General features: G+C 41.5%; 1 protein-coding gene across 2 annotated transcripts in view; it reads right to left on the minus strand.

Annotated features, from left to right (window-relative positions):
* The window catches only part of PRKG1 (protein kinase cGMP-dependent 1), a 660,310-nt gene that overhangs the window by 528,729 nt on the left and 118,962 nt on the right, over positions 1-12,619 (minus strand). The window lies entirely within an intron of this gene.

Below are 12,619 nucleotides of genomic sequence, written 5' to 3' on the forward strand. Positions count from 1 at the left end.
AAGCACCTGGATCCTGCACACTCTAGCCAATATTCTTTCTCACCTGCAATTCCAAATCTCATACCAGGAAACAAAACACTGCCATGAAACCCCATTGCTGCAGAAGAAGAAAGGAGGTAGAGTGTGCAATGCGTCTTACTACAAATGCTTTGAGATATCATGGCAAAAACAGATTATTCATGCTTCTTTCTGCAGGCAATTTCTGCCTTATATAATTATGTGCAAACTCAGAACTACAATTCTGGCTTCTTAATCCTGCCAAATCTGCATATAAATTAAATTAATCCACAAAATTCAAATGCAGAGCTGCTCTTCAGCTCACTTCTATGTTATAGAATGAAATGCTCCCCCATAAACATCCTAAAGTGGTTTTACAATAAAAACATCATCAACAAAATCTACATTAAAAACCCCAACTTATTGGCCAATGCAGATGAACACTATAAAATAATGTCTACTTAAAAGGTTTGTTGGAAGAGGAAGGTCTTTGGTAGGTGCTGAAAATACAGTAAAAGTCTGATATATAATGGGAGAGAGTTCCAAAGGGCAGGTGCTGCCACTCGGAAAGTTTGATACATATATCATATGGAATGGACTTCCTGATGAGATGGTATCTGCAGGAGGTCCTTTCCTGCAGAGCACAGTAAATGAGGGGTGAGATTATATTTTAGGTATCTTGGTTGGAAGCTATACAAAGTTTTATACACCAGCACTAGCATCTTGAACTTTGCCCACTACCTAAGTGGCAAGTCTTTCAACAGCAGCATAAAATGATGAGAGATATTCTGCTGCAGTGAGTACTTAAGCTGATGCATGTCATAGTTGCTGCAGCTTCCAGTTCAACCTCAGCAGCAACCTTACAAAAAGCATCTTCCAGTGGTTCAAACTGGAAATTACTAGTACGTGGACAACAGTAGTCAGGCTGTCAAACACAACATGTCACACAGATGAAAATCAAGTTTACACTGATCCTTCTACAAACATGGTTCACAGGATTGATGCAAACATATATGTTTGTCGTGCAATAGCATCAACTTCACATGTCACAAAATTATTTATTATTATCTTTTTTAAAAAAATAATTTTTATTAACCGGCCAATCAAATCAAATTAAATCACATCACATAAATTCCAAATTACAAAGCCGAATTTTAAATTTTCTTGGGGGGACCCATATTTCAAGATCCGAAGGGGGATCCTGATCATCTTCTTGCTACTGCGTTAATGTCCAAATCAATCCAAATCAGTCCAAACAGAGTTCATAATTCTATCCAGTCTTATCTTGCTGTTTTCACATCACATCTTGTTCATATATTTTCTCTTTTTTCTTTATGATCTCTTCTGAAAGTCTCCTAAAGCCGATAAACACCAATAATAATCCTGTGTGAATTTTCCGTTCTTCCAATCCTCAAATCGAGATGGTTTCCATATATCATCACCTTCATAGATAACAGCGCTCTTTCCATCATTAATTACAGAACTGTCATTCTTAAGTCCCACTGAGGAGTTTCACCCACAATATAAAAACAGCTCTATTTCTCTATTTCTCCTCTCAGACTTAAGTCCTCCGACAGAACTTCCCAATATGGTGACGGCATTTTTAACTGCGTCATTCCAAAGCTCTTATACATTCCACGCTCTTCTTAAAACATGCTTTGGTTCGAAAGTTTATCTCCACACAGCCTTAAATCCACAGCTTCTGACTCGTGAGGGGAGGGGATTCTTGTTTAATCACATAAGGAAAGAAAGGAAAGTTTTTTTCCCTCCCCCATCAGTCATTTGCCATACCGTATCTTGGCGTATCTTCTCATGTTTTATTCTTGTCTTGGTTTATCAGAGATCTCTTCTGTTAGCAGTCTTTACTCCCCCTCTTTCCTTGAGATATGTGCATTCCTTCATCCAAATTGTTTCTTTTGAAGTTCTTGCAGCTAGTGGCACGGATCAGGGACGGCGTCCAGGAGTGCTGGAATCCCACAGGAGGGCTTTGTGCCTAGTGCCCCCATCCCCACAAATTAGGGGGTGGTATAGGGCACAGCAGGCAAGGGCAGTTCCCCTCACCATCCTGGGGGGGGGGTTAGGGAGGCTAATTACTCCCATCATAGCCTCCAAATTACCTCGTGTGGGTCGGAGAGATGTTATTGTCAGCCACCTTCCGCTGCGCCCCCTAGTGGCCCCCTATTATTATTATTATCATCATTATTATTATTAGTTACCATCACAGAATTTTAGTATCTCCTCACATTGTCTCAAGTGAAATGCTTTTTCAGCAGAGTCAGTTCACACATTTAGCTACTGCCAACCAAGTGTTCAGTACTAAGGTTTAAATAAACCAAGGGATGAGCATACACGTGTGGTGCAAATATCAAGAGTTTGAAATGGCATACTCCCATAAGGTAAAGGTAACTGGCAGGAGAGATGTATTATCTAATGGCATTAGCCATCACAACTAAACTTTGAACTTCCATGTACTGAGGCAGTAGAGCCAGATTATAAACTGTTAACAATGAGGGTGGCAGTATTCATCATTCTCTGGTTGTTGGCTCCCAGTGGCTATTGGCTGGCTGTTTCTGGACACAGTGCTGCTTTAGACAGGCCAGGGGTGTGGAATGGACATCTGTGGCCCTCCAGGTGTTGCTGGAGTACAGCTCCCACCATCTCAGACCCTTGGCCATTCTGGCTGGAGCTAATGGAAGGCAGAGGCTGACAATGTAGGTCTTCAGTGAGATACAGCAAGGCATTTTTTTCTGTTCTTAGAGATGAGTACTTTCCTCACCTAACTCTCTTAAAGTTATTTATTGTTTGCATTTTTAGAATGGCTTGATGCACTGGAACAAAGATTACATTTGTCTCCCAAACACCATAATGAGGGCAGCTGTGTCAGTAAAGACAGATGTGATGTTTCTGTTTGTGACAAATTTGGAGGGAGGGTACCTGCATGAAAGTAATATGCCCCTTGTGAAGAAATGTACACTTCAAAGTAGTTGAGCTGGCAGGTTTGCTCATAGCTTTATGAAGAACAGGCGTACAATGAGGTTTGACATTTTCCCTCCATGGAGGAACACACATGAAAAATGTTACGTTACAACGGAAAATTGACATGGATTGTGCAAGAAAGATCTATGAACACGAGCAGATAACTCTATAATCCCTTCTTACAGAACTTTCTTGTACTAGAAGATCTGTGAAGATTTTGAATTCTGGGCTGGATTCTTAGAAATGCTTCGACTCTCATGGAAGAGACTACAAACAACACATACAGTTCATTTTTAAAGAAAGAGCATCCTTGGATGGAGGAATAGCAAGAAGAGAAGCTGTCCTCTGCTCCCACCAGCTATGTTCTTCTGCTCAGAATAATACCTCAGTGGCTTCTACTCCCCCACTCCCTTCCCCGCTGGAAAGTATAGGCACCATTTCTGTTTGTAGAGTTGTATCTAGGCTCCCTTGCACCCTTGGCAAGGAGCCATATTGGCATCCCCCATTCCTTGTGCCCTTGGCAAAGAGCTGTATAAGCATATCCAAAGCTGGGAGAGATCATGTACCAGAAATTCAACAAGTTAGCTTTTCATCACCTTTCATGCCCCATCAGGGATTTTCTCTGCATCTATTAGGATTAGACCTGCTCTACTCTGTCTCCCCTCCTCCTCCACCAGTCCGTCTATCTGTTTCCTTTGCTTCCTCCTTCCCTCTGCTTGCTGCTTTCCCTTCTGCCTGCCTCCTTCCTTCCTTCCTTCCTTCCTTCCTTCCTTCCTTCCTTCCTTCTCTTTTCCTGAAACTCTCTCTCACAGGACTTTCTCTACCGAGGCATCCAGAGGAACGGAGGAGCGGCCCAAGAAGCAGGTGGATGGGCTCATAGCCACTCTGAGCCAGAGTGGAGAGGCAAGATTTTTGAATCTCCCTGGGACAATCCCTGTGTGTTTGTGTTAGTGAGAGAGACTAGTGAGACTAAGGTTTTGAGCAGAAAAAGGATTGAAAGTACAAGGTTAAAGCAGCCACTCCCCTAGTAGCTCTGTTTTGTGGTGGCTTTGTTCCTGCCTGACAGAAAGTGCCAAGTAGCGCTGGGACATTAATTAGTATACTGATTCTACTCAGCTATAGTTCATCTTTGCTTTGAATCCAAGTGATGCAATGGGAATTGCATTTCCCCTTCTTAAATATTCTTTTTTGATTCTTTTTAAAATCTTTATAATTATTTATAGAATACTGTTTGTTTCAATCATTTTTAGCTGCCTTGAATACTATAGCAGAAAGACAGGGCAACAAATGTTTTAAATCAAGCAATCATTTCCCATGAGTCTCTTGGCAGGAAAGTTTGTGGACTGAACTGTGGTTGACTGGTGTGTGGAATGACAGGTATATTATGAAGTCATGTTTGAAATCACAGTACAGCTTCCTAGTAGTTAATGGTCTTAATGCTATCAAATGCAGGCTTGGGGGAGTATTTGTGCATGGTGCTGGGGTCCATAGAAGGGCAAGACTATTTTGTGTAAACATCTGTAATGTGATGTTTGTTTCAATCTTCATATTACAGATGAATAACTTGCTTTCAACCTCTGGAAGTACTCCAAGTGCTCATCTTGTACGGTTTCACAAGCAAATGCATAATTTCATGAGTATTCATGTGAGAAAAACATTTTATCAAAATCAGCTGTAAGTGTTTGAAACAACTTGTAACAATCTTGAGCCACATCTCTCAGGATTCTTTTAATAGTATCAATGAGCATGTAGATAGGGCGGGGGGGGGGGGTGGATCTGGTAAACATTGTATGTTCAGACTTCCACAAAGCCTTTGACCAAGTTCTTCACTGAACAGTCCTGAGAAAACTTTGCAATCACAGAATAAGGAGCCAGAGCAAATCACGGTCAGAGCTAGAGCCAATGATAGCTGGCACCACCTAAATCTGCTTTTATCTCCATCCTCCCCTCTGTTGAGTTCTACAGAGGCAACCCAGAGACTATGGCGGAAGAGACCGCCAGCCAGCAAGTGCCATCAACTAGGCTGGTTGTAAGTAAGAAGGCAGGCAGATGGGGTTTGGCTGAGGGCAGCCCGCGGTTGGTGGAGCAGTGTTCCTCTTGCCCTTGTCTCCATTGAATTTATCTCCTTTAAAGCAGAGTAAGTGTGGTAGAGACACCAAAAGCAGGTCAAGCCCTCCATTCAAAATATTTCAAGATGATTTGATTAATGAAACTGCAGAAGGACAGATAGTCATTCTGTTTTTATAGTTTACAAGGCAGGTTTCATTTTCTGACATACATTTCTCAAGAGACATATTTTAGTTCCTCCCAGCCCCTTCCATCCCCATTACAAGTTTCACAATAGTATGATAAAACTGGAATTTCCAAAAATTTAGGTTACTAAAGGTCTGTACATTTGAATCTTAGTGGTTTGTGGATGTCCTTCTAAAGACAATCCGCACAGCCACATTCTTTAATGCCTTGCTAAGATCAAAGGGTTTGCAATTAATGCTATAAAGAAATGCTTAACATCAGAGAGATTTCTTTCTGTATGAAAGGAAAAAAACCTAACCACCATGAAATAAAACCAGCTCAGTCTGCCAAAGTACAAGACACAAAATACTTGTGGGGCTGGAATCCTACACAAAGGTCTGTGCAGCGCAACACAACATTACTGAACTACATAACTGTGGTGTGAGTACAGTCATCTACATGCAAGAAGAAAATAAGTTAAATAGCTAGATATTATGAAAGTAGCCATTCCTTCTTTCAGCTCATCTCAGAACACATCATCCTTCTCTTTCTCTCTCCCACAATGAAAAGTGATTACTGTCATAATATTTATCAGGCAGAACCAGCAAAACTAAGACTATTGCTGCAAAGCACATACATCCCAATACCATAACTTTTTAAGAATAATCGTATATTGATTTATTCAAACGTCATAGAAAAAGTGTTTTAGAGAGTGGGCTTCTTGAATATTAATCAAGGGGGGAGCCCAAATCATTATATACAATCAATAATCCCATAACAAGCATAGAAGGTCAGGAATGATATGATTTATGAAGCAGCACACACCCAATGGTATTCTGTAACAACTAATTGACAGCTCTGGGCATAGAAACCTGTGCACATACAGCTCACCCAATCTATAATTCTCACACAGATAATGATCCATAAGGATGCTGGTTCTTTGGTTTTGAAAGATTATGAAAACAAAAATATAATGAAGTACATTGGCTTGGATTTTAAGATAAGTCAACTCAACAAGTTCATTTGAATAAGGCTTCCTGTCCCCCCCCCTCCATTTACAGTACCCTGAAAAGTCTCCCCAGAAGATCAGAGGCCCTCCTAAACAATGCAGGATGGGTCATGAGGGCTAGGAGACAGAAAAGGGTAATTGTCTAGATTGAATAATTTTGTGCAACTCCCCCCTTTCCAAGCAAGCCCTGCCCCCCTTCCAGTCACACACACATTATTTTGTCTTAGAATGCAAATCACAAACTGCAAATGATATAGGCCTTCCTAGGATTCAGTGGCCCTAGAACTGCTGCAGGGTTAGCCTTGCCATGTAGCAGCCTGGAACAACTTGCTTCAGGCAGCATTAAAACGAGGGATTGGATAAAGGCAGGAGTTGGCATCTAAACTGTGCAGTAAGGCAGTTTCAAAGTATATTATAGTGGGAAGGGGGATGCCATTTAGGCTCTGCTTTATGCAGCAAAATGTTTTGGGCCGGCACTTGAGTTGATGTTCGAGAAGGGCTAATCAGAATGTGAGTCTGATTCAAATCTCGTCTCAACCATGAATTTACGAGATGGCTTTCAGCAAGCCACCATTTCTCAGTCTCCCACTGACCTATCTTACTATGTTGCATACTTGGGAGAAAAGCAGTAGCCGGTAGGACTGGTAGATATATCATCCAAAACCAGTCTGAAGTCTGATATGATATTGGTTTCATAATTTTTGACCTGGCAATATATTATGAATCATGATGTCTGTGCATGTTTCTGCATGCACTTTGCAAAGATCACTATGTGGGGAGAACCATGAGGCCATCCAATGCCTCTACATAGCTTCATCCTTATTTCAGACATTATAATATAAGGGTGTATCATGATGTTTAGCTGGTGATATATTGAGATGTTGAAAACCAGGTATCACCCAGGCCTAGTAGCCGGAACCAACTGCAAAGCAGGCAAACTGTTTGCCACTATCTTCCTGCAGCACTGGAATGCAAGGAGCTCAATGCAAGGAGTCAACAACGGGTCTTCTATGACCATTGCATCATGGAGATTTTTCTATTCAAGATAATTCAATTATCAAGATTACTGCTGCATTTGCAAACGCATGGAGTGAATTTTGCCTTTCTGGTATCTCTGAAAGAAATGTTCCATATATTGATACTGTTGCATTTTCACCTTTTACCTGTTCATCTGCTATAAATTAACATCCAATGCAATAATATGAGAAAAAAACATCTACTTGTTCCCACCTCTACTATGGAAGGTTATAAGAGTGTGAGAGAATAATAACCAACAGAATCTGAAGGGTTGGTTGCAGGTCACAGATAACACAAGGCATATAAAATTACATATATGACTCATCTTATGACCTATATGACTTTGTGAAATAATTGAAATCACCTCAAAATGTAGATTCTTGCTTAGAAAGAATGTTTAGAGATAGCATTTGTTTGATCAAATGTCTGTTCAAGGCTACCTGGCCAAGAATGGTATTCTGAAACCAAGGAGGAGTTTAGATAACTAAAAGCAGATGGCTCACAAAGAGGAGGGGGTTAGAGAGAGACCAAATCTATGCTACAATAGAAAGAAAAAAAGACACCTGCTGCAGTGACTAAAAATAAATGATGCACTGAGCTATAACTATAGCTTTTTATATCTCATTAGAGCCATAATACAAGAACAGCAAAAATGAATGGCAGTCACGCAATTTAAAACTGAAGCATTACTGCACTTGCAAATAAAATTAGTCGGTTCTGCCTCTGTTCTATCATCCCATGCTTTGTAAAATAAACAGATAATGTTATTTTTGTATTTCCTTGCACCTCCCAAAATAATAAATAACATAAAAGGGAAAATATGTTCACAAAGACCAACTTCTCCCTGTTTATTATTGTTGTTGAATATGGTAGATCCCTTCATCCTTGATGAATTTGTGGGGTAGAAGAAAAACAGCAGCATAGTTAAACTGGTTCAGTAAAATGTCCTTCTGGATAGCTTGCTATACCCATCCTTAAGCAGCTCTGTAATGCAAATGTATGCGCAGATGGGTGTGCGACAGGGACACAGTGTGCGGGGGGACCCGGGGGGTCATAGGGCCGGGCACACAATTTTTAGGAGGCATGAGCCAGATGTCCCCATGCAAGGATCCCCATCCTGCCCTGCCTACCACTGGGGGTCTGGGCCTTGGAGCCTGGCCTCGCCACCGCATCCCTGGCTGCCTTGCTGAATGGCCGCCTGGCCAGTGTTGGGGGGATTTGCCCACCAAGGGCCTGCCTCCTTCCTGCATGGGTGGGCTGGGGCACAATGTAGCTCTGCTTGGCTCCAGTGGCCAGGGCTGAAGTGGCACATGGGCTCTGTGAATCCTCCGCACCCTGTGTGTGCAAGCCCGGTAGTGTTGACGGTGAGGTCTGGGCTGGCGCAGTGGGTACTGTTGACCCTCCATGCCCCACCCCCACCTGGCATGCATGCCCTGGGCACTAAGAAAACGATGCAGCACCGCTGATGCATGTGTGCACGCAGGAAAGGGAGGCACAGGGAACGTAGCAGAGAGACATGCTGCAGGACACAAACAACACTTTTAGTGGGGAAACAGTAAGAACATGAATCAAGATCCAGCCAAATCCAAGCAGTTACCAGTCCTGCATATTAAATATTATTTCTGTCCTGTGTACATTTTCATGCTGCAGAACTATTCTATATACAGTGGTATCTCAGGTTACAGACGCTTCAGGTTACAGACACTTCAGGTTACAGACTCCGCTAACCCAGAAAAAGTACCTCGGGTTAAGAACTTTGCTTCAGGATGCTGTGCGGTAGCAGCGGAAGACCCCATTAGCTAAAGTGGTACCTCAGGTTAAGAACAGTTTCAGGTTAAGAATGGACCTCCAGAATGAATTAAGTTCTTAACCCGAAGTACTACTGTAGTTTATATCTAATTGCCCTCCTTTTAAACACACACACACACACACACACACATTTGCAACAACACACTGATCCACACACAAGGACTGAGACATCACATGTGTGTGCAAATCATTCCATGATTGAGCATTTGAATTATGTACATACATACATGTTCAAATCAGTCTCCAAAAGACAAATCCAGAGGGCCCAATTTGCAGTGCTATTTTCTATAAGATTGTAAAAAGATAAAAGTTAATATACAGCAATGAGCCATGAGCATAACTGAAAGCCTCATGCAGTGTTTCTTTAGCTGAGATGAAACAAGTCTCAGAGACAGGTAATCACTTTAGTGCAGGAGATAATTAAGCCAAACAATGCTGTTTATTCAGTCAGAAACCTTGCATGAGCCAACCATGGCATGTTTTGAAATGTTTTTATTAGGTTATTCTATAAAAAATAAAATAAATAAAATCAGCTTTAGATACTTTCATACAGCCAGATCTGGTTCCAAATTAGAATAGTATTTGTCTCATTCAGACTCACAAAAAACTTTAGCTGACATTAGAACTAAGCATAGGCGGAAATAGGTTAATTCAGCAACAAAAGGAAGAACTGATAACTACAGCCCCTCCAAGTGGTCTGTTTTCCAGGAACAGTCCCAGATTTACAGAAGCCATCCCGGTTTCTGATTTGATCCTGGAATATGCCGCTTTTCCTTAGGATGTCCCTATTTTCATTGGAGAAATGTTGGTGGGTGTGGCAGTTATCTGGTTCCTGAGCCAAGGAGATAAGTAACTATACAACAGACATGACCAGACTAGGCTCTCCAGAAGTTTTGGGACTAAAACTCCCATCATCCCTAGCTAACAAGACCAGTGGTCAGGGATGATGGGGAATGTAGTCCCAAAACATCTGGAGGGCCAAGTTTGGCCATGCCTGCTATACAACTTTAGAAGACACAGGGGAGTTATTTTTAATGTTTGATGTTTTGTTATGTTTTTACGTATGTTGGACACTGCTCAGAGTGTTGTTGTTATTGTTAAATACAATGTCCCTATTTACACTGGAAAAATGTTGGAGGGTTTGTAACTAGCGGGCAATGGAAACTTTTGAACCATCAGTTGTTCATTTACAGACTACTCCTAACTCTACCACTTCTGTGCTCTTGTAATTTCTTAAAGGTCCAGACTCTTGAGGCATTGTTTGCACATGCAACTGAACTAATTGGGAATGAGTTGGAGAATGGACCATACCACTTTAGGCTGCACTTGAGTGCTGCTTTCCTACCTGAAGAAGTCCCTGCAGATAGAACACTAGCAGAGCAGGGAATGAGCAGAGCTAAAGCATCTGTCTCTGATGTGTAACTTTTGCTTGCAGGGCCTTTACATGCCTCAGCTGGGAATACTCTACTCCAGGGGTTGTCAACCTGGTCCCTACCATTTCAGGATTCTAGGTGGGCGGTAGGGGGTTCCACGGCACAAGCTGAATCATCCTTCCACCAAGCACTGGTGGGCGGTAAGGAAATTTTACCACCAAGAAAGGTGGATCAGTGGGCAGTAAGTATAAAAAGGTTGACTACTACCCCTGCTCTACTCAATCATGTCAGGATTCTGACTTTTCAGTCTGCTGTGTATACAGAGCTGGCCTCAGCAACCACACTTTTCAGTGCTTCATAACATTTTTTAAAAATAACACACACTTGCACACAAAAACAAAAAAAAGCCTCTATGTAAGTAGAATATTAGTACAGCAAGGAGAGAACAAGGCCAGCACCTTTCCCCCCAGCTGCCTCAGTTCCCCCACATTACTGCCTCAGTTCACTACCTCAGTCTTCTACTACCTAATTCAGCTGCTTAGGTAGACACCTGAGTTGCCTATCTTGTACTTCACCCTATCTGTAAGTGTCATTAATACCACTCACCCTCCAAAGGATCTGGAACTTCAAACCTGCTGGGCAGGAATTCATGCTGTTTGCCATTCACGATTCCTATATCCAAGCAAACCACAAACTAGATGTAAAAAAGTTATTGGGCAGTAGTTGGCCAGAACAGGTGATTTAGTAAGGCAGCTGATCCCTATATCTAAGTTCTCTGGTGTGAGCAGCAAAGATTATTCCGCCACAGCTTTGAGGGCTTACTGTAGACCCAACTTTTTCCTTGGTGTTGGTTGGCTCTACTTCATTGCAACCTCCCTCCCTCCCAGGACATTGTAACCTGACTGTAGAAGTTCAGTCTCACACCCCTGCAGGAGCAGGGTATCAGAAAAACAGCTCCTAGCTTAATATTTCACCTGGCCTTTGGTTCTCGACCTATTCTTGACCTAACTATTTCTGATATATTTTTAAAGCTGGTTGTATGAAACAAAGTCAGAATTTCCTAAATGAATGTATAATATATATGGCAACCTCCCTCCTCAACATTTTGCTCCTGAAGCTTTCAATAACATCTTTGTAGCATCACCCTTCAATATCATGTTAGGCGATCTCATGCATAAATATGGGTTATAACACAGCTGAGTAAAATATATCAAATTTAATTGTACACTAGCTTTTGTGTTACCACTGTGGCATTGTTTACTTTCAAAGCATTATTTGCTGTGGCAGCTAAGATCAAGCATCTGCACTCAACGTAACTCATCTCACAACACCAGAAATGTCATCTCCCATTTCCAGAAGCCTACAGCAATTCTTACAAAATGCAGAATACATTTTTATTGTAGCTGTGAGACAATAATAAAACAGTTTAGAATAACAAATTTAAGAAAAACCACAACTGTAAGTCATATCAGGAAATGGAAAGACATTCATAGATACCTTAGTCATTATATATATGTATGTATAAATAGCTCATTTTATATTTTATTGCTTCTGCTCTTGCTAGCTTCCAGTACCAACAGTCTTAGCTGTACTATCAACGTCTGATGTCTGGAGTTCCGGACTACTCATCCAACAGCCTTCTAAGCCCAGCAGCACACCTTATCATCTCCTGCCAGTAATAGACCACTTTGCTATAATTTATAATCAACTAGGCCCATGTGTTACATAGCAAGTCCTCAGAAGAGCTGATTTCTTATACTCGGAAGTGGATCCTTTATAAATGAACATTATGTCAGTGAGATCAAAGTTGCAATTCTGCATTTAATATTATATAGGATGACAGTTACAAAAAGTGTTGTGCGTTTGTGTAAACACACACACACACACACACACGGCCCTCTGCTTGCTGTAATTCAAATACATATTACTCCTAAGCCTAGCTGGTGGGATGGGATGAGTGAGTATGGACATACATGTAGAATTAAGGAACAGGATGCATCTCAGTATGTGTGCAGCCCAGAAATCTGTCTCAGTACTAGAATTGAGTTTACATTCCATTAAACCAAAATGTATTCCATGTTTCTTCTTTCCCCAAACTGTCTTAGTTTAGGGCAGGAGGAGGCACCTTTGTTGCTATTGTTAAAACAATTTTGAGTCAGAAATTCTGTCAATCTGCTGCAAATCACCCAGAGTTCTCCTAGCAGCC

The sequence above is a fragment of the Podarcis cretensis genome (assembly GCF_951804945.1).
Source record: "Podarcis cretensis genome assembly, chromosome: 5".
Taxonomy (NCBI): domain Eukaryota; kingdom Metazoa; phylum Chordata; class Lepidosauria; order Squamata; family Lacertidae; genus Podarcis; species Podarcis cretensis.